The sequence below is a fragment of the Lolium perenne genome, chromosome 3, assembly GCF_019359855.2.
Source record: "Lolium perenne isolate Kyuss_39 chromosome 3, Kyuss_2.0, whole genome shotgun sequence".
NCBI lineage: Eukaryota > Viridiplantae > Streptophyta > Magnoliopsida > Poales > Poaceae > Lolium > Lolium perenne.
This window is the reverse complement of record NC_067246.2, coordinates 238,016,582-238,038,938: the sequence shown is the minus strand read 5'-3', so window position 1 is coordinate 238,038,938 and position 22,357 is coordinate 238,016,582.

Below are 22,357 nucleotides of genomic sequence, written 5' to 3'. Positions count from 1 at the left end.
TTCCTTACTGAAGAAATCCAATAGTGAAACCTAGACCACCTCAACCCTAATTGCAATACTTCTTATTACTTAAGAAGTATGTTCTTCAAAAGTTATTCTTTTGAAGTATATAATAAATAATCATCCACCATGCACTATAGGACTTAAATTTGACAACTGCTATTTACTTATTACACAACCTCTATTCCTTGATGTGTATGATTGTTACTATTCATTTTACCACATGCTTATGATTCTAAAACAACACAACCCTGAATAAGAACCTTGTTTGTAAATCATTCTAAAAATGCAACACACCCAGAACTAATCATTACCACTCCTAAATCATCGGGGTTAGATCACGCTTAGAACGATTGCATCTCATACTTATGCATTATTGCATCCTTGCCAATCTTTTAAACATCGTCCTTACCGGACGATGATGCTATTTCAGAATTTGGAGTTATCGCTTATCGAAGACCTTGTCTGCATAATCTTGCAATCAAGAAAGGCAAGTTCATCACTTGCTCATATCATTTGAGTATCTTTATCAAATTACTTGCAAAGTACTATGATTATCACTATTGCATAAAAACCAAAACCACTATTTTCATAACTATGAATATGACTATGTGGTGGGCAATGGAACCATGGATTGTGTTGATATGGTGGAGGTTCCATTGCAAGGGTTTATATCCATCTAGGATTAAACAACAAATGTCGCCAGTGATTCTTGTGCCGTAATACCCGTGTTAACCATAAGATCTGGAATGGGACGGACTAGTCAATCGTATTTCCACCTCTTGTACATCAACGGATGCGCTTACCGTAGCAGTTGTATCTGGCGGAACAACCGGAGGGTGGGGATCCCACTCTAATTCCCCACGGTAAAGCATTGCTTGCCGTAGCAGTTGTATCTTGCGGAACAACCGGAGGGTGGGGATCCCACTCTAATTCCCCACGGTAATGCGGTCTATGATGGGTTGCAGCTACCGGCGTAGGAGTGTATGGTAGAGCCCAGCACTGTCGTCGTGGTCAGGGTCCACCCTGAAATTACGGGAATAATGGGACCGGCGTGGACCCAGGGTCGGGGCATACAACAACGGGTGGGTGTGCGAGGTAGCGGAGGAATATGATTGGCTATGACCTTACTCCTGACCTCACACCAAAGGAAGTGTGGACGAGCCTGCAACTCGGTTGGCAACAAGGATCATTCCGGATAACGCTTGCATCCTCGGATAAGGAACTGCGAACGCGGCCGGAAAGGAGCTCCATGAAGTTCTAGTAAACCGGTGAAGGCTGACGGACATAGTTCTTCTGAATAAAAGCAACCTTTTGAAGAAATGGTTATGAAAACTTGCATTGGTATTAGACTTTTTGGTCTAATGCTGTAGCTAGTGCATTAAACACCTCTTCCCTATAATGAACTTGTTGAGTACGCTCGTACTCATCCCACTCTTAAATCCCCTGCTTAGATATGGAGGCAACGAAGGAGGATCTACAGTGCAACTCAAAGGCCGAGGAGTCAACAACTACTTCAAGAGACAGGACCATGTCAGAGGATTCAGATACCACATCCAACAAGGAGAAAACCTAGTTTAGCCATAGAAGGGAACTAGCTTCCTAAACCTAGCTCCTATTTAGCTAGAATCTATTCATAGCACCTACAGCTAGTCAAATACTCTACAAATAGAGTTCGTGATAGGATTAGACTACGAGTCGTTCTTCTAGAGTTTATTTGCAGATTTACCTCATTGTAAAGTAGGAGGCTGTGATGATCTTATGTAACAGAGTCAATGTTGTAATTCTATAGACATGCCTTGGACCCGCATATGTTTCTGTTGTACCACTCTGAGCGATATAATACGAGTGGAACGGTGTTTCATTGGTGTTATATCAGACTTGCATACTACACCATGCAGTGGTATGCCGGGTAACCACAATATGGACTGAAACAAATTTAGTGTCAAGATCTATGAAGATAGATTGAAACACATAAATAAGTTTAAGTCAAAGTACATATGATGGATATTGAAGTAGTTCAATATAGAAATATTAGAAAATGTTCTTGTCATGTGAAGGTTTAACAAGACTTGAGTGTATCTGACACTCAATGAGTAAAAATACATGAGTGATTATAGATCACGAATAATATGTACACAATCAGATATCATGTGCTATAAAGTGTTATGAGCATATACCAGGGTGATTCATATGATGATCATTGGACGACAGTAAGAATATCCTTGAGTACTTTAGAAGAACTAAGGATATATATATATATATTTGTATGAAGAAATGACAAACAAATCGCTGTAAGGTGTTACACCGATATTGGTTTTGTCACATATAAAATATAATTTCAATCTCAAATTAGACTAAGTGTTGTTTAAAAGGTAGCACAATGAGCTAGAAGTTGTCTATGCTAGATTTAGAAGAGTTCTAAATATTGTGATGGATTCTACAAAAGAAGGCAGAGTATGTCATTATTTTGACAATGACAAAGGATGTTAAGTCAAGAGGTTCTTTGAGAACTTGGTGTAGTTCCGACAGAGTCAGAACTTTGAAGCTATATTGTGTGTGACAATATTAGTGACATATTTCAGACCGCGGAATTAAGGTTCCACCAGAAGATCAAACATATTTAATGCCGACTCATTTGGAAATGAGTGATGCGTTGAGACGCAAATGAATTACAAAATACATACGTTTCTGAGCATGTCAGATCCGTTGACTAAAACCTCTCCCGTGAGCAAAACATGATAAAGCACCAGAAGGCCAAGGTGTTATATCTTTACAAATGTAAACTAGATTATTGACTCTAGTGCAAGTGGGAGACTGAAGGAGATATGCCCTAGAGGCAATAATAAAGTGGTTATTATTTATATCTTTATGTTTATGATAAATGTTTATATATCATGCTATAATTGTATTAACCGAAACATTAGTACATGTGTGATATGTAGACAAACAAAGAAGTCCCTGGTATGCCTCTTAACTAGCTTGTTGATTAATGGATGATTAGTTTCATAATCATGAACATTGGATGTTATTAATAACAAGGTTATGTCATTGTATGAATGATGTAATGGACACACCCAATTAAGCGTAGCATAAGATCTCGTCATTAAGTTATTTGCTATAAGCTTTCGATACATAGTTACCTAGTCCTTATGACCATGAGATCATATAAATCACTTGTACCGGAAAGGTACTTTGATTACACCAAACACCACTGCGTAAATGGGTGGCTATAAAGGTGGGATTAAGTATCCGGAAAGTATGAGTTGAGGCATATGGATCAACAGTGGGATTTGTCCATCCCGATGACGGATAGATATACTCTGGGCCCTCTCGGTGGAATGTCGTCTAATGTCTTGCAAGCATATGAATGAGTTCATAAGAGACCACATACCACGGTACGAGTAAAGAGTACTTGTCTGGAGACGAGGTTGAACAAGGTATAGAGTGATACCGAAGATCAAACCTCGGACAAGTAAAATATCGCGTGACAAAGGGAATTGGTATTGTATGTGAATGGTTCATTCGATCACTAAAGTCATCGTTGAATATGTGGGAGCCATTATGGATCTCCAGATCCCGCTATTGGTTATTGGTCGGAGTAAGTACTCAACCATGTCCACATAGTTCACGAACCGTAGGGTGACACACTTAAAGTTGGATGTTGAAATGGTAGAACTTGAATATGGAATGGAGTTCGAATATTTGTTCGGAGTCCCGGATGAGATCCCGGACATCACGAGGAGTTCCGGAATGGTCCGGAGAATAAGATTCATATATAGGAAGTCATATTCCAAGTTTGGAAATGATCCGGTGCATTTATGGCAGGTTCTAGAAGGTTCTAGAAAAGTCCGGAAGAATGGCACTTTGGAAAGTGGAGTCCCGAAGAGACTCCACTTGCATGACCAGCCAACCCTAAAGGGGAGGAGTCCAAGGTGGACTCCCCTAGGGTGGCCGGCCAGCCCACCTCAAGGAAAGGTGGGAGTCCCACCTTGGGTAGGACTCCCTCCTTGAGTAGGTTTCCCACATATGGGAGGTTTTAGTGTTGGGGTCTTATTCGAAGACTTGGACTAGAACTCTTGGGGCTTCCACCTATATAATGAGGGGCATAGAGAGGGGGCTGACCACTTCAAGCCTCAGCCTTGGCCGCACCCCTTAGAGGGCCGGCGCCCAAACCCCCTCTCTCCCCAAACCCTAGCGGTCTCTCTCCTCCACCATATCCCGCACGCTTAAGCGAAGCTCCGCCGGATTTCTCCACCACCACCGACACCACGCCGTCGTGCTGTCGGATTCAAGAGGAGCTACTACTTCCGCTGCCCGCTGGAACGGGGAGGTGGACGTCGTCTTCATCAACAACCGAACGTGTGACCGAGTACGGAGGTGCTGCCCGTTCGTGGCGCCGGAACCGATCGTGATCAAGATCTTCTACGCGCTTTTGCAAGCGGCAAGTGAACGTCTACCGCAGCAATAAGAGCCTACTCTTATAGGCTTTGGAATCTCTTCAAGGGTTAGTCTTAATCATCCCCTCGTTGCTACCGTCTTCTAGATTGCATCTTGGCTTGGATTGCGTGTTCGCGATAGGAAAATTTTTGTTTTCTATGCAACGTTATCGTACACAACCCCAATACTTCCAAACAGATTGGATTCACAAGAAAAATGGAAACTCAAATGTGAGCATAAAATCATGCTTAACTAAAATTGCAATAAAGGTTCATATATATTAATTGCTCATTCAAAAACAATTCAGTATTAAAATGTTCTTCTTATTAGTCCTCATGAAATTCCAGTTGTTAAACACCTGCAAAATGAAATGAAATCAAATTAGGTTCAAACCAGAAATTACAAAAACAGAAAAAGAAAAACAGAAATAAAAAGAAAAAGAGAGAAAGGAGCCTTACCTGGCTCACCTGGCCGTCACAGCCCACCTCGGCAGCCCAGCACAAGCTCACTAGCGCGGCCCAAGCACCAGCACAACAACAGCCCATACCCCTTCGTTAAAATATCAACGAGAGGGGGATCGTCCTCATCCTCTCCTTCGGCATGGAGGACAGCACGACAACGTGCTCTGCTTCTCCCTCTCGCTGGCACCTCCTCCTTGAACGACGATGTGACGAGGATCGTCCAAGCGCCTATATAAATCCCAGGACGAACCCTAGCTCAATTTCTTCTCCACTCTGCTTGATTTTCTTCCCGATACTGAAATCCTAGTCACCGGCCGTTCAACCTTGCCGTCGACAGAGATCACCCCGAGCCTCGCCGTGACTACCATTGGAATTGCCATGGTCGACTTGTTCATCCTGCAAGAGGAATCGAGCCGCCGCGGTCAGAAGCATCGCCGGCGAGTTCATCTTCTCCAACACCGGCGACACCAAATTCCGGCAAGCCGGACTTCCCCGAGCTTCACCGACCACACTGTCGCATTCCTGGTGAGCTTCTGAGTCTTCTGGAAGCATCGCTTTGTCCGATTAGACGCCGTAGCATCTCCGCATCACCTAGCCTGTAAGCACCACCGCCGCCCCTCACCGCCGATCGAGCTCCGGCGACCCAACAAAGGCGGCGCCACCCTCAAAATGTTCCTCATGATGCCCTGAGTCATACCCATATAGCCTCCCAACCTCGCGTGACTGAAATCATCGGCGAATGCCGAATCCCCTGCCGCCCAGTAGCTCTCTGGACATGAACCCGATTTTGACCCAGTCAAGCCCACATGGCACCTGACGTGGATGTTGGTCCACCGGTCAGTGGTAGTGAGTAGGAGTAGTCTGGGTACATTTAGCAATTCTAGTCATATATAAATTCCAGAAAATATTTGCAACTTTGCCAAATTATAGGTTATAGCTCAGAAAAATATAAATAAGACATCAAAATTCTTAGAAAAGTAAACTCTATCCAATAAAAATATAATATGAAACTTTTATTTTTAATAAAAATTTAATTGTTTTAAACTTAATAATTAAGCCTATTCTTTTTATTCCTAATGCAATTAAAAATCATAAATTAAGAAAAATTTCTAAAATAAATAAAAACCAATAAGAAGTTGAATAAAACATTATAAATTATTTTCTTTAATTATTATTTTGTTAAATCCTTATTAGAAGGATTTAAACCTAATTAATAATTCTCTTAATTATTAATTCATTAAAAATAATAAAATGTCAAATCCAATATTATTTTTATTTCAAAGTTATTAATAATTTCAACTTGATAATGAAGTTCTTAACCTAAGAACTAAATAGTAATTATGAAACCTAGTTCCATTCTAAATAACCTTATGGTTTCATAATTCCATGTGAACACTAAAACCCTAATTCTATTATGAAACCCTAGTTCCACCATTTTATGTGTGTACCCTAAATGGTTTCCAAAACCTAAACACTAGATATAACATGAGATCATGTACTTCCTCTTGATTCATAGAACCATAATTAGCAAATTAATACTTGCTATGTTCACATAAAATCCAGGAGTCCCATTATCAATAATTTAATGTATGCATACCTATTCAACCTAGTTGATCAAGTAGGATCAACCAAATCTAAACCCTAGCTTCCATTACCAAAACCCTCATCTTTAATTATGCATGCTTAGCATCACACCATTGTGATGAACCCAAATAGAAACCATGCTTATTATCTTGCATTACCTAACCATACTCCACTAAACCCTACTAGTGTGAAATACTTAGGAACCATCCCATCTAAGAACCAACCATTCTTTATTTAGGGAATTAAATAGCAAACCTAAACAATCTCAACCTAATTGATATACTTCTTATTATTTAAGAAGTATGTTCTTCAAAAGTTATTCTTTTGAAGTAAACCGAGAACCATCATCAACCCTGCTTATAAGAACCTATAAACCCTACCTAGCTATCACCATCAAGATGAACCCACCATGATAACAACCATGTATAACTAATTGCTTAAGTTGCTCATACTTAAGTAAAACCAATCAAGCCTAGTTGCTGATGAATCCAACTATGTTGTGATCCATCTTATACTTACTCCAAAAACTATTTGGAACCAGAATAAATTATAGCAACCCACCAACCTAATTACCATACTTGTTCTTTATCAAAGTACATGTTCTTCAAAAGTTATTCTTTTAAAGTATATGATAATCAACCATTAACCATGCCATATAGTACTAAAACTAACCACTATTCTTTACTTGTTAACATTATGCCAATTATCATTCTTTGTGTACTCAATGGATTATTATGCTTTATTATCTACCTGTTTATGATACCAAGTAATCACACCTGAATAAGAACCTTGTATGTGAATCACTCTAAAAGTGCAACACACCCTAAACCAATCATTACCACTCACTAATCCTAAATCATCGGGGTTAGGTCACGGTTAGAGCGATTGCATCTCATACTTATGCATTATTGCATCCTTGCCAATCTTTTAAACATCGTCCTTACCGGACGATGATGCTATTTCAGAATTTGGAGTTATTACGTATCGAAGACCTTGCCTGCATAATCTTGCAGTCAAGAAAGGCAAGTTCATCACTTGCTCATGTCATTTGAGTATTTTTATCAAATTACTTGCAAAGTACTATGTTTATCACTATTGCATAAAAAGCAAAACCACTATTTTCATAACTATGAATATGACTATGTGGTGGGCAATGGAACCATGGATTGTGTTGATATGGTGGAGGTTCCATTGCAAGGGTTTATATCCATCTAGGATTAAACAACAAATGTCGCCAGTGATTCTTGTGCCGTAATACCCGTGTTAACCATAAGATCTGGAGTGGGACGGAGTAGTCAAAAGTGTTTCCACCTCTCGTTCATCAACGGATGCGCTTTACCGTAGACACTTGTGAAGGAGATATGCCCTAGAGGCAATAATAAAGTGGTTATTATTTATATCTTTATGTTTATGATAAATGTTTATATATCATGCTAGAATTGTATTAACCGAAACATTAGTACATGTGTGATATGTAGACAAACAAGAAGTCCCTAGTATGCCTCTTAAACTAGCTTGTTGATTAATGGATGATTAGTTTCATAATCATGAACATTGGATGTTATTAATAACAAGGTTATGTCATTGTATGAATGATGTAATGGACACACCCAATTAAGCGTAGCATAAGATCTCGTCATTAAGTTATTTGCTATAAGCTTTCGATACATAGTTACCTAGTCCTTATGACCATGAGATCATGTAAATCACTTATACCGGAAAGGTACTTTGATTACACCAAACACCACTGCGTAAATGGGTGGCTATAAAGGTGGGATTAATTATCCGGAAAGTATGAGTTGAGGCATATGGATCAACAGTGGGATTTGTCCATCCCGATGACGGATAGATATACTCTGGGCCCTCTCGGTGGAATGTCGTCTAATGTCTTGCAAGCATATGAATGAGTTCATAAGAGACCACATACCACGGTACGAGTAAAGAGTACTTGTCAGGAGACGAGGTTGAACAAGGTATAGAGTGATACCGAAGATCAAACCTCGGACAAGTAAAATATCGCGAGACAAAGGGAATTGGTATTATATGTAAATGGTTCATTCGATCACTAAAGTCATCGTTGAATATGTGGGAGCCATTATGGATCTCCAGATCCCGCTATTGGTTATTGGTCGGAGTGAGTACTCAACCATGTCCGCATAGTTCACGAACCGTAGGGTGACACACTTAAAGTTGGATGTTGAAATGGTAGTACTTGAATATGGAATGGAGTTCAAATATTTGTTCGGAGTCCCGGATGAGATCCCGGACATCACGAGGAGTTCCGGAATGGTCCGGAGAATAAGATTCATATATAGGATGTCATTTTATGTGAATTAAAATGTCGCGGAAGGTTCTATGGAAGGTTCTAGAAGGTTCTAGAAAAGTCCGGAAGAAACCACCAAGGAAGGTGGAGTCCACATGGGACTCCACCTCCATGGCCGGCCAGCCCTAGGTGGGGAGGAGTCCCAAGTGGACTCCCCCTTAGGGGGCCGGCCACCCCCCACATGGGAGGTGGAAATCCCACCTTTTGGTGGGAGTCCTAGTTGGGCTAGGTTTCCCCCTCTTATGGAAGGTTTTGGTTCGGGTCTTATTCGAAGACTTGGACACCAACACTTGGGGATCCACCTATATAATGAGGGGCCAAGGGAGGGGGCCGGCCACCCCAAGACCACAAGCTGGCCGCCCCCCTTGAAGTGGCCGGCCACCCCTCCCAAACCCTAGCCGCCCCCCTCTCCTCCATATCTCCCGCGTAGCTTAGCGAAGCTCCGCCGGACTTCTTCACCACCACCGACACCACGCCGTCGTGCTGTCGGATTCAAGAGGAGCTACTACTTCCGCTGCCCGCTGGAACGGGAGGTGGACGTCGTCTTCATCAACAACCGAACGTGTGACCGAGTACGGAGGTGCTGCCCGTTCGTGGCGCCGGAACCGATCGTGATCAAGATCTTCTACGCGCTTTTGCAAGCGGCAAGTGATCGTCTACCGCAGCAACAAGAGCCTCATCTTGTAGGCTTTGGAATCTCTTCAAGGGTGAGACTCGATACCCCCTCGTTGCTACCGTCTTCTAGATTGCATCTTGGCTTGGATTGCGTGTTCGCCGTAGGAAAATTTTTGTTTTCTATGCAACGTTATCCTACAGTGGTATCAGAGCCGTGTCTATGCATAGATGGTTGCACGAGTAGAACACAATGGTTTGTGGGCGTTGATGCTCTTGTTATCTTTAGTTTGAGTACTTTGCATCTTTATGGCATAGTGGGATGAAGCGGCTCGGACTAACTTTACATGACCGCGTTCATGAGACTTGTTCCTCATTCGACATGTGATACGTCTCCGACGTATCGATAATTTCTTATGTTCCATGCCACATTATTGATGTTATCTACATGTTTTATGCACACTTTATGTCATATTCGTGCATTTTCTGGAACTAACCTATTAACAAGATGCCGAAGTGCCGATTCTTTGTTTTCTGCTGTTTTTGGTTTCAGAAATCCTAGTAAGGAAATATTCTCGGAATTGGACGAAATCAAAGCCCGGGGGCCTATTTTTCCACGAAGCTTCCGAAGCCCGAAGGAGAGACGAAGAGGGGCGACGAGGGGCCACACCCTAGGGCGGCGCGGCCCCCCCTTGGCCGCGCGGCCCTGTGGTGTGGGGCCCCCGTGCCGCCTCTTGACCTGCCCTTCCGCCTACAAATAGCCTCCGTGACGAAACCCCCAGTACCGAGAACCACGATACGGAAAACCTTCCAGAGACGCCGCCGCCACCGATCCCATCTCGGGGGATCCAGGAGATCGCCTCCGGCACCCTGCCGGAGAGGGGAATCATCTCCCGGAGGACTCTACGCCGCCATGGTCGCCTCCGGTGTGATGTGTGAGTAGTCTACCCCTGGACTATGGGTCCATAGCAGTAGCTAGATGGTTGTCTTCTCCCCATTGTGCTATCATTGTCGGATCTTGTGAGCTGCCTAACATGATCAAGATCATCTATCTGTAATTCTATATGTTGCGTTTGTTGGGATCCGATGAATAGAGAATACTTGTTATGTTGATTATCAAAGTTATGCTTATGTGTTGTTTATGATCTTGCATGCTCTCCGTTACTAGTAGATGCTCTGGCCAAGTAGATGCTTGTAACTCCAAGAGGGAGTACTTATGCTCGATAGTGGGTTCATGCCTGCATTGACACTGGGACAAAGGATGAAAGTTCTAAGGTTGTGTTGTGCTGTTGCCACTAGGGATAAAACATTGATGCTATGTCTAAGGATGTAGTTGTTGATTACATTACGCACCATACTTAATGCAATTGTCTGTTGCTTTGCAACTTAATACTGGAGGGATTCGGATGATAACTTTGAAGGTGGACTTTTTAGGCATAGATGCAGTTGGATGGCGGTCTATGTACTTTGTCGTAATGCCCAATTAAATCTCACTATACTCATCATGATATGTATGTGCATTGTCATGCTCTCTTTATTTGTCAATTGCCCAACTGTAATTTGTTCACCCAACATGCTGCTTGTCTTATGGGAGAGACACCTCTAGTGAACTGTGGACCCCGGTCCAATTCTCTTTACTGAAATACAATCTACTGCAATACTTGTTCTACTATTTTCTGCAAACAATCATCTTCCACACAATACGGTTAATCCTTTGTTACAGCAAGCCGGTGAGATTGACAACCTCACTGTTTCGTTGGGGCAAAGTACTTTGGTTGTGTTGTGCAGGTTCCACGTTGGCGCCGGAATCCCTGGTGTTGCGCCGCACTACATCCCGCCGCCATCAACCTTCAACGTGCTTCTTGGCTCCTCCTGGTTCGATAAACCTTGGTTTCTTTCTGAGGGAAAACTTGCTGCTGTGCGCATCATACCTTCCTCTTGGGGTTGCCTAACGAACGTGTGAAATACACGCCATCAAGCACATTTTCTGGCGCCGTTGCCGGGGAGATCAAGACACGCTGCAAGGGGAGTCTCCACTTCTCAATCTCTTTACTTTGTTTTTGTCTTGCTTAGTTTTATTTACTACTTTGTTTGCTGCACTAAATCAAAATACAAAAAAATTAGTTGCTAGTTTTACTTTACTTGTTATCTTGTTTGCTATATCAAAAATACAAAAAAATTAGTTTACTTGCATTTACTTTATTTATTTCATCATGTTTCCTTTTAATTTTACCACAAAAGACATACCGGTAGGACGTGGGTCTATAGTTGGGAGAAATAATATAGAAGAATTTTTCAATCATGTTAGTACTATTGAAAATTTTGAAGATAGACACTTGGTAGACCTTGCGCCTACTTATGAAATTGCTGCTGCTCATTTAGTTCGCCTGTTGGAAACTAAATTTGTTAATCTTAATCCTAAAATCCAACACATGTTTTTCACACTTGGCGATATGGAAGAAGGGGAAAAGAAAGATTTTGTTTTAGAAACCCTTCTTAGAGAATTTGGTGGTCTAGCAAGAGAAGCTAGAAAGGTCTTTGCTAAATTTAATATGCTTGGTTCTCATACTAATTTTGTTAGTCTCCTTGAAAAGATGGACATGGATAGAATAAGATACACTAATAATATTGATGATGGTGGGGAGATCAAAGCACCAATACCATGTAAGCTCCTAGCTATGAATGATGCACTAGAAAATAACTATGCTTGGCTTGTTCCTGAAAATTTGTTTGATGAGAGTAGCACGCCTAAGACTAATGAAAAGGGAGATGCTAAAACTTATGTATCTAATATACTATGCCTGGTTGAGAAAAGCCCACACCCCGCTGTAGAAGTACCACCCTTTGATAATACTTGATACACACTTTCTGCGCCTAGCTGAAAGGCGTTAAAGAAAAGCGCTTATGGGAGACAACCCATGTTTTTACCTACAGTACTTTGTTTTTATTTTGTGTCTTGGAAGTTGTTTACTACTGTAGCAACCTCTCCTTATCTTAGTTTTGTGTTTTGTTGTGCCAAGTTAAGCCGTTGATAGAAAAGTAAGTACTAGATTTGGATTACTGCACAGTTCCAGATTTCTTTGCTGTCACGAATCTGGGTCCACCTCCCTGTAGGTAGCTCAGAAAATTAAGCCAATTTACGTGCATGATCCTCAGATATGTACGCAACTTTCATTCAACTAGATGATACCCCGCGCGTTGCCGCGGGATTTCTTTAGCAATGTATTGAAGAAAGGTTATATACATTTTTCAATGTTTATGAAACATTTAATTAAAGGGGGTTTATTTCATTATTTGGAAGTTGATAAAAAAAGTTACATGTGACAACCCGATGATTGAATTGGTAACTACTAATTGCCTTTTTTTAGAACTACTCAGCAGAAATGATAGCTGTCACATGTCTCTTTCCTTCTTTGATGTACTCCGTTGTGAAGAACTCATCTTTTTCAAGTATGTTTTTGATTTCAGCACGTGAAGGCTCCCCTTGGTCACCCTCCTGTGAAGTTATATGCAGTGGTCGTTTGATGTGCTTGAGTTCTTCTATTGCTTTAATGTACATCTTGTTAGCTTCTCTTTGACGATTTGGTGCCGATGGAATTACGGACGCGGCTGGCCTCATTGGCGTGATGCATATAGAGATTTGTACATGAAGATATGAATTAGAAATATATATGTGTTAATATGAATGTATGGATGACTAAGGATTACCTGTTTTTTCCTCCTCTTTGCTCCATGTGCGAGGTGATGTGTGAAGCCTCCGGGTTGAAAGTTGTTTATGTATTTTGATATGGACGGATGAATTGGTATTGTTAGTGTTCTGTTATTTAGAGGGATGTTGCGGTGCTTTAAATTTGGCCAGGTGTAAATACGGTACCTAAAAATAGAAGATTGACTAAGAATAGAATCAGGAATTTATTGAAAATTTAATGGTATATAAGTATGTTTGACAAAGAATTAAATAAGGCATTTATTGAAAATTAGTGAAAGAAAATCAAACCTTGATCCGCCTATACAAAATTCATGAAATCAGGGGAGAAATAGTCAACGAAAAAAAAGAAAAATACATCTACGATCTACCTCGCATGATGTTGTGTTTATTGTGATAAATAACATCCATTTTTCGAACAATTTAAGATATGTCACAGCTTATCTTCGCTCTAATTGATGGTAAACTCATCTCGCTCAGACAGCTCAATTTTCTAATGTCACGTACATAATCTATAATGATGTTTGTGCTATATTAAAGAATACGAATCAAAAAAATCTTTTTGATTAACCATTATACACTACATGTGATGCACTATAAGCAATTTCTATAGCTCAACTCAAATCTAAGAATATTAAAAGTTAATTGTGTTGGATAAAGTTGAGTGGAAACAACTAAAATAGCTGGATGGCAATTGGAATGAATATAAGTAGCTACCAGAAGCAAAGTTGCAATGTAATTTTCTTTCTTTCTGCAGTGAAGACTGTAGCTATTGTAAATCCAAATCAGGTACTATTTTCATGTCTAGATTGACAGCTATTTATTTATATGCGCACAAAATTCTTCAAGGAGAGCAAGTTAATTTGCGTACCAAATGTGCTTTTTAAATGAAAGCAGGCTGATGCAAACACACATCATGACACCAGTGTTTGACCGCACCATTTGACACCAGGCTAACTATCAGCAATAGATGGAATCGAAACTCACGGGGAAAGATGTGACAAGAAATCTGAACGTAGCAAAAAAAAAAAAACTGAATCAAACAAAAGGTTCTGTAGTGAAAAAAATATGCAGCTTAGCATCTCAATAGAACATCAGATGTACTAACGAATACATGCAAACATCTAAGAGCCCAAAATTAGGAATCAGCTAATACTACTAAGAAGCCCAACTCTATGATATAAATATGAGCATGAGAGACTGCCATCCAATAGAAAATTGGTAGCATATCACTCGATTGTATCAATTATGTGTTGATTGCCTGCAAAATAAACGTCAACTGTACATGGATTCTCAGGCTGTAAAAGAAATGAGGAGATTAGATAGAAATGAGAGCTGCAGCTTCCCTGGACTGCAGTGTGAGTGATGTAACTCTCCACAAATGTCAAGTAAGCATAAACAGAGGTGTCAATGCAAACTGAAGAACCACCTACAATGTTTTAATAAACCGCTTGAGTTCCCGTACCTAAAGGATTGGCCAAACAATTGTTAATCTGCGCATACCATCTTCACGGATTCCATTGCATTATACTCGTCAGTAGCAAGAAAAACAATTTGTTTTGAAGCGGCATCCTTTTGAAGCAAAAACTCTGCAAGCTTTAAAGAAAATTCAGCAAAGTTCAGTAATCATTGAGAAGTGGAAGCAATAAGAATTCGAGGACAGAAAATAGAACTGGCCTGCAAACGAAAACTAAGCAGATGAAAACTGAACAACTGAGTTGCTTCGCTTTTGCTATTGCGTACCGTACTGCTCATTTTCAGTCATAAGAATTAACCGCACATTAGCATATACTGTAATAACCAACTCCTCCTTGAGTGCTCATTCTGATGCTATATTGCGTAAGGTTTCGGATATGGCAATCACTCTCTCTTTGCTTAGTTTATGTCCCTGCTTGATTTCTTCAAGTGTGTACAATACTTCAACTATAGCCAGAAATAATTAACTGTACATGAAATCAGACTTGTAGGTACATGTGTATCAGCTGAATGCCTCTATTGAAATTATTTTCAGTCAGTACCGTCCATCCCTTGGTGTATCTATTCATTTTTTTTCAATGGGCTTACTTGTGTATGTATCCACAGCATGTTTATCTTTCTACTGATTGGACAGTATAATTCAAGGCAGGATATGCAGATTTTGGTTTATTTTGGATTATCTTTGCACTGATTGGACAGCATAATTCAAGGCAGTATATGCAGATTTTGGTGTATTTTGGATAAATCATCACACATATGAGAGTTGTCAACTCTGAGCATGCTCATGTACGTCGTGAGGAGAGAGGCAGATAGTTAGCTTTTATATATTCAACTATATCTCTACTATTGCATAATTTGTATCTTATTGACTATACTATTTTAGCATATGCAGGCAAACTGACGCAATGTACGTCGTGAAGAGAGAGGCAGGTAGATGGCTTTTATATATTTAACCATACCTCTACTATTGCACAATTTGCATCTTATTGGTTGTACTGTTTTAACATATGCAAGTAAACTGACGCAAGGTCTCAGCCTAGAAGTGCCATTTCTGCACTCAACATTTTTTTCATATTTGTAAATAAACTTACCCGACAAAGAACTGAGGACGGACTTGTCTCCAGCCTAACACCATGTGCCGGAGTAAAGTTGCTTTAAGCATCAATAGTGTACGCCTCTGAAAATTCTTTGCTTACCTGCTTGGTTGAACCATTGCATCGAGAATCTCTCGTGCACCCCTGGTACCAAAATCAAACACACACGGAGAGGAATAAGAGCAGGTAACTATGTGTTTCATCAATGCATTTTTCTTGATACATCTGCTGAATATGGGAGCGGGGGGGAAGTTTGCAACACGCAAAACTGAAAATTCTCCGTCGATAGTTCGCGGCTGATTTGGATGATATGTGTGCCGCAGTAAGGGTGGCGGGGTATCATCTTTTGGGAGCAGATACATGTAAATTAAAAAGAAGCAGCACAGAAGATTGGACTGAGCATAACAAAATTGACGCTGAACAAATGTAAATTTTAAACCAAGAGGAGGAGGTCACGGTAGGCGTACCAATTGAAGAATGCAGTGTACACTGTGGATGATGAACAGGTGTACAAATCAATCCGAAATCAATTCCAAGAAAACCGTAGGGCCTGGGGTAGCAGCGGAAATCGGGAGGCGCGACAACTTCCGTAGGCGGAGATGAACCTGGTAGATTGTTAATTTCGAGTGAGGGATTTAGGGATTCTAGAAAAGGAAGGAGGAAGAATAATGGAGAGGGGTAGGTACCGGCGTTCGAGTAGCTTCCCGTGTTGGCTGCAGCGGCGTAGTTTGGCCGGTTCATCGTGGGGGCGGACAGCACCGTCGCGTGGCTTTAAGACTGCGGCGGCGGAAGAAATTTTCCGAGCAGTTTATATTGCCTTCAAGACGGATTTATTATGTTTAATGCTAAGAGATTGCCATGAGAGCATACCCATTGGGACTTGCGAGCGGTGGCGATTGAAGAAGCCGAACGGAGGAGGAGTCGTGCGAGTGGTGGCGATGGACGAAGAAGAACGGAGGCGGAGCAGTCGTGGGGGAGAGATCGATGGGGGAAGAGACCGATATATGTAATTTTCATTTTAAATCTTGAGTTCTGATTTACAGTGTGGATGATGAACAGGTCGTGAAGTCAATCAATGGATATCAACATCCAGCGACCAGACTGAGAAGCCAAGCAATCCCAAAAAATCCGAAACAAATCCCAAAAAATCTATAAATCCAAAGAAATCCGTAGGCATTGAGGTAGCAGTGGAAATCCGAATGGGCGACGAATCTGTAGCCGGAGATCAACCTTCCAGATTGGTAAGGTGTACTGAGCGATTTAAGGATTGTAGAAAAGGAGGAAGGAGGGTGGAGAGCGGGAAGTTACTGGCGTGGAAGCTGCTGGCTGTGGTGGCAGCGCGAGCAGATTGGCCTGATGGGTGTGGAGGCGGAGGACATCATGCCTTGCTTTCTAAGGTCGATAAAACGGTGGTGGGGGATGAACTTCATACAACAGTTTCTACTCTCTTAAAGGTCGGATTTATTACATTGAATGGTCAAATTTATGTATCGGTCGCAGATTGGTTGGGAGGAGCAAGGTCGTGGGGAGGAGGAGGCGCTGGCAGAGGAAGATGAACAGGAGGAGGCTGTTTCTCTTTTTTTTTAGGACGCATGTAAAGGGCAGGGTAGCACAGCCCATCAAGGATCACCTGTTTCGGCCTAGCATGTGTTCCAGCCCACGATAAATCATATATTACAGCCAAGGCCGGTCGTGAGAGAGACTGCGGAAGGGAGAGATAACGTGAGGTGAGGGGTCAGGGAATTGGGGTGACGTGGCTTCACGAGGAACCAGAAAAATGGGGCTAGCTATTTAGAGATAGAAGATTTGAGCATTTTCATCTGAGCAAGTCTGGTGCCATTTTAAAATTCGTCAATACGAACTGTTCTGTTTTGACAGATTTTGCCTTTTATTTCGCATTGCCTCTTTTGCTATGTTGGATGAATTTCTTTGATCCACTAATGTCCAGTAGCATTATGCAATGTCCAGAAGTGTTAAGAATGATTGTGTCACCTCTGAATATGTCAATTTATATTGTGCACTAACCCTCTAATGAGTTGTTTCGAGTTTGGTGTGGAGGAAGTTTTCAAGGATCAAGAGAGGAGTATGATGCAACATGATCAAGGAGAGTGAAAGCTCTAAGCTTGGGGATGCCCCGGTGGTTCACCCCTGCATATATCAAGAAGACTCAAGCGTCTAAGCTTGGGGATGCCCAAGGCATCCCCTTCTTCATCAACAACATTATCAGGTTCCTCCCCTGAAACTATATTTTTATTCCATCACATCTTATGTGCTTTTTCTTGGAGCGTCGGTTTGTTTTTGTTTTTTGTTTTGTTTGAATAAAATGGATCCTAGCATTCACTTTATGGGAGAGAGACACGCTCCGCTGTAGCATATGGACAAGTATGTCCTTGGTTTCTACTCATAGTATTCATGGCGAAGTTTCTCCTTCGTTAAATTGTTATATGGTTAGAATTGGAAAATGATACATGTAGTAATTGCTATAAATGTTTTGGGTAATGTGATACTTGGCAATTGTTGTGCTCATGTTTAAGCTCTTGCATCATATGCTTTGCACCCATTAATGAAGAAATACATAGAGCATGCTAAAATTTGGTTTGCATATTTGGTTTCTCTAAGGTCTAGATAATTTCTAGTATTGAGTTTGAACAACAAGGAAGATGGTGTAGAGTCTTATAATGTTTTCAATATGTCTTTTATGTGAGTTTTGCTGCACCGGTTCATCCTTGTGTTTGTTTCAAATAAGCCTTGCTAGCCTAAACCTTGTATCGAGAGGGAATACTTCTCATGCATCCAAAATACTTGAGCCAACCACTATGCCATTTGTGTCCACCATACCTACCTACTACATGGTATTTTCCGCCATTCCAAAGTAAATTGCTTGAGTGCTACCTTTAAAATTCCATCATTCACCTTTGCAATATATAGCTCATGGGACAAATAGCTTAAAAACTATTGTGGTATTGAATATGTAATTATGCACTTTATCTCTTATTAAGTTGCTTGTTGTGCGATAACCATGTTCACTGGGGACGCCATCAACTATTCATTGTTGAATTTCATGTGAGTTGCTATGCATGTCCGTCTTGTCTGAAGTAAGAGAGATCTACCACCTTATGGTTAAGCATGCATATGTTAGAGAAGAACATTGGGCCGCTAACTAAAGCCATGATCCATGGTGGAAGTTTCAGTTTTGGACAACAATCCTCAAATCTCAAATGAGAAAATTATTAATTGTTGTTATATGCTTATGCATAAAAGAGGAGTCCATTATCTGTTGTCTATGTTGTCCCGGTATGGATGTCTAAGTTGAAGAATAATCAATAGCGAGAAATCCAATGCGAGCTTTCTCCTTAGACCTTTGTACAGGCGGCATAGAGGTACCCCTTTGTGACACTTGGTAAAAACAATGCATTGTGATGATCCGGTAGTCCAAGCTAATTAGGACAAGGTGCGGGCACTATTAGTACACTATGCATGAGGCTTGCAACTTATAAGATATAATTTACATGATGCATGTGCTTTATTACTACCGTTGACAAAATTGTTTCATGTTTTCAAAATCAAAGCTCTAGCACAAATATAGCAATCGATGCTTTTCCTCTATGGAGGACCATTCTTTTACTTTCAATGTTGAGTCAGTTCACCTATTTCTCTCCACCTCAAGAAGCAAACACTTGTGTGAACTGTGCATTGATTCCTACATATTTGCTTATTGCACTTATTATATTACTCTATGTTGACAATATCCATGAGATATACATGTTACAAGTTGAAAGCAACCGCTGAAACTTAATCTTCTTTTGTGTTGCTTCAATGCCTTTACTTTGAATTATTGCTTTATGAGTTAACTCTTATGCAAGACTTATTAATGCTTGTCTTGAAGTACTATTCATGAAAAGTCTTTGCTTTATGATTCACTTGTTTACTCATGTCATATACATTGTTTTGATCGCTGCATTCACTACATATGCTTTACAAATAGTATGATCAAGATTATGATGGCATGTCACTCCAGAAATTATACGTGTTATCGTTTTACCTGCTCGGGACGAGCAGAACTAAGCTTGGGGATGCTGATACGTCTCCGACGTATCGATAATTTCTTATGTTCCATGCCACATTATTGATGTTATCTACATGTTTTATGCACACTTTATGTCATATTCGTGCATTTTCTGGAACTAACCTATTAACAAGATGCCGAAGTGCCGATTCTTTGTTTCTGCTGTTTTTGGTTTCAGAAATCCTAGTAAGGAAATATTCTCGGAATTGGACGAAATCAAAGCCCAGGGGCCTATTTTTCCACGAAGCTTCCAGAAGTCCGAAGGAGAGACGAAGAGGGGCGACGAGGGGGCCACACCCTAGGGCGGCGCGGCCCCCCCTTGGCCGCGCGGCCCTGTGATGTGGGGCCCCCGTGCCGCCTCTTGACCTGCCCTTCCGCCTATAAATAGCCTCCGTGACGAAACCCCCGGCTGAGAACCACGATACGGAAAACCTTCCGCAGACGCCGCCGCCGCCGATCCCATCTCGGGGATCCAGAGATCGCCTCCGGCACCCTGCCGGAGAGGGGAATCATCTCCGGAGGACTCTACGCCGCCATGGTCGCCTCCGGTGTGATGTGTGAGTAGTCTACCCCTGGACTATGGGTCCATAGCAGTAGCTAGATGGTTGTCTTCTCCCCATTGTGCTATCATTGTCGGATCTTGTGAGCTGCCTAACATGATCAAGATCATCTATCTGTAATTCTATATGTTGCGTTTGTTGGGATCCGATGAATAGAGAATACTTGTTATGTTGATTATCAAAGTTATGCTTATGTGTTGTTTATGATCTTGCATGCTCTCCTTTACTAGTAGATGCTCTGGCCAAGTAGATGCTTGTAACTCCAAGAGGGAGTACTTATGCTCGATAGTGGGTTCATGCCTGCATTGACACAGGACGATGTGAGAAAGTTCTAAGGTTGTGTTGTGCTGTTGCCACTAGGGATAAAACATTGATGCTATGTCTAAGGATGTAGTTGTTGATTACATTACGCACCATACTTAATGCAATTGTCTGTTGCTTTGCAACTTAATACTGGAGGGGGTTCGGATGATAACCTGAAGGTGGACTTTTTAGGCATAGATGCAGTTGGATGGCGGTCTATGTACTTTGTCGTAATGCCCAATTAAATCTCACTATACTCATCATGATATGTATGTGCATTGTCATGCTCTCTTTATTTGTCAATTGCCCAACTGTAATTTGTTCACCCAACATGCTGCTTGTCTTATGGGAGAGACACCTCTAGTGAACTGTGGACCCCGGTCCAATTCTCTTTACTGAAATACAATCTACTGCAATACTTGTTCTACTATTTTCTGCAAACAATCATCTTCCACACAATACGGTTAATCCTTTGTTACAGCAAGCCGATGAGATTGACAACCTCACTGTTTCATTGGGGCAAAGTGAAAGGACACGGATGTCGCCTAGAGGGGGGGGGGGTGAATAGGCGATTTAAAACTTTTACGAGATGGGCTTAACAAATGCGGAATAAAACTAGCGTTTACTTTGTCAAGCCCAAAGCCTATATACTATGGTTCACCTATGTGCACCAACAACTTATTCTAAGCAAGAGTTCACCTATGTGCACCAACAACTTATGCTAAGCAATACAAGCAAGTATGTGATAGCAAGATATATATAACTTCAAGCACGATGGCTATCACAAGGTAAAGTGCATAAGTAAAGAGCTCGGGTATAGAGATAACCGAGGCACGCGGGAGACGATGATTTATCCCGGAGTTCACACTCTTGCGAGTGCTAATCTCCGGTGGAGAGGTGCGGTTGCTTAGTGCTCCCGAACGCCACAAGAGGCTCACCTTGAGGTGTGGTTGCTCGATGCACACCAACGCCACAAAGGCCTCACCCCAAGATGCGGTACTCACACCACACACCGAACGCCACGAAGGCGCCTCACCTAAATCTCCGGTGACCCTCGCCACAAAGGCCTAGGTCACGGTTCCACTAAGGGATTTCCTTCGAGGCGGAAACCGGGCCTTACACAAAGATTGGGGCACACATCCACAACTTAATTGGAGGCTCCCAACAAACCGCCACAAAGGCCTAGAGTCCGTCTAGGGTTCCAAGAACCCAAGAGTAACAACCTTCTTGCTTTCACCACCACGAATCACCGTGGAGAACTCAAACCGATGCACCAAATGCAATGGCAAGAACACCACAAAGATGCTCAAGTCCTTCTCTCTCAAATTCCAACAAAGCTACAAAAGCTATTGGGGGAATAAGAGAGGAAGAACAAAGGAATTCACAAAGAACACCAAGATCAAGATCTAGAGAGTTCCACTCACAAAGAGATGGATTTGATTGGTAGAAATGTAGATCTAGATCTCCTCTCTCTTTTCCCTCAAATGGGGGCAAGAATCATGGAGGGATTGAGAGATGGAGCAAGCTTCTCTAGTTCAACAATGGAGGGGAGAGAGAGTGAGAGAAGCACAGCCCAAGGAGGAAGAAGGGGGGTATTTATACCCCCCAAGAAAATCGAGCCGTTTGGGCAAAAACAGGGCCGGATATTCCGGCCCAAGTTGGGGCCGGATTATCCGGGGCCGGATAATCCGGCCTCGAGGGACAAAACCTGGACAAAATCCGGCCAAAAATC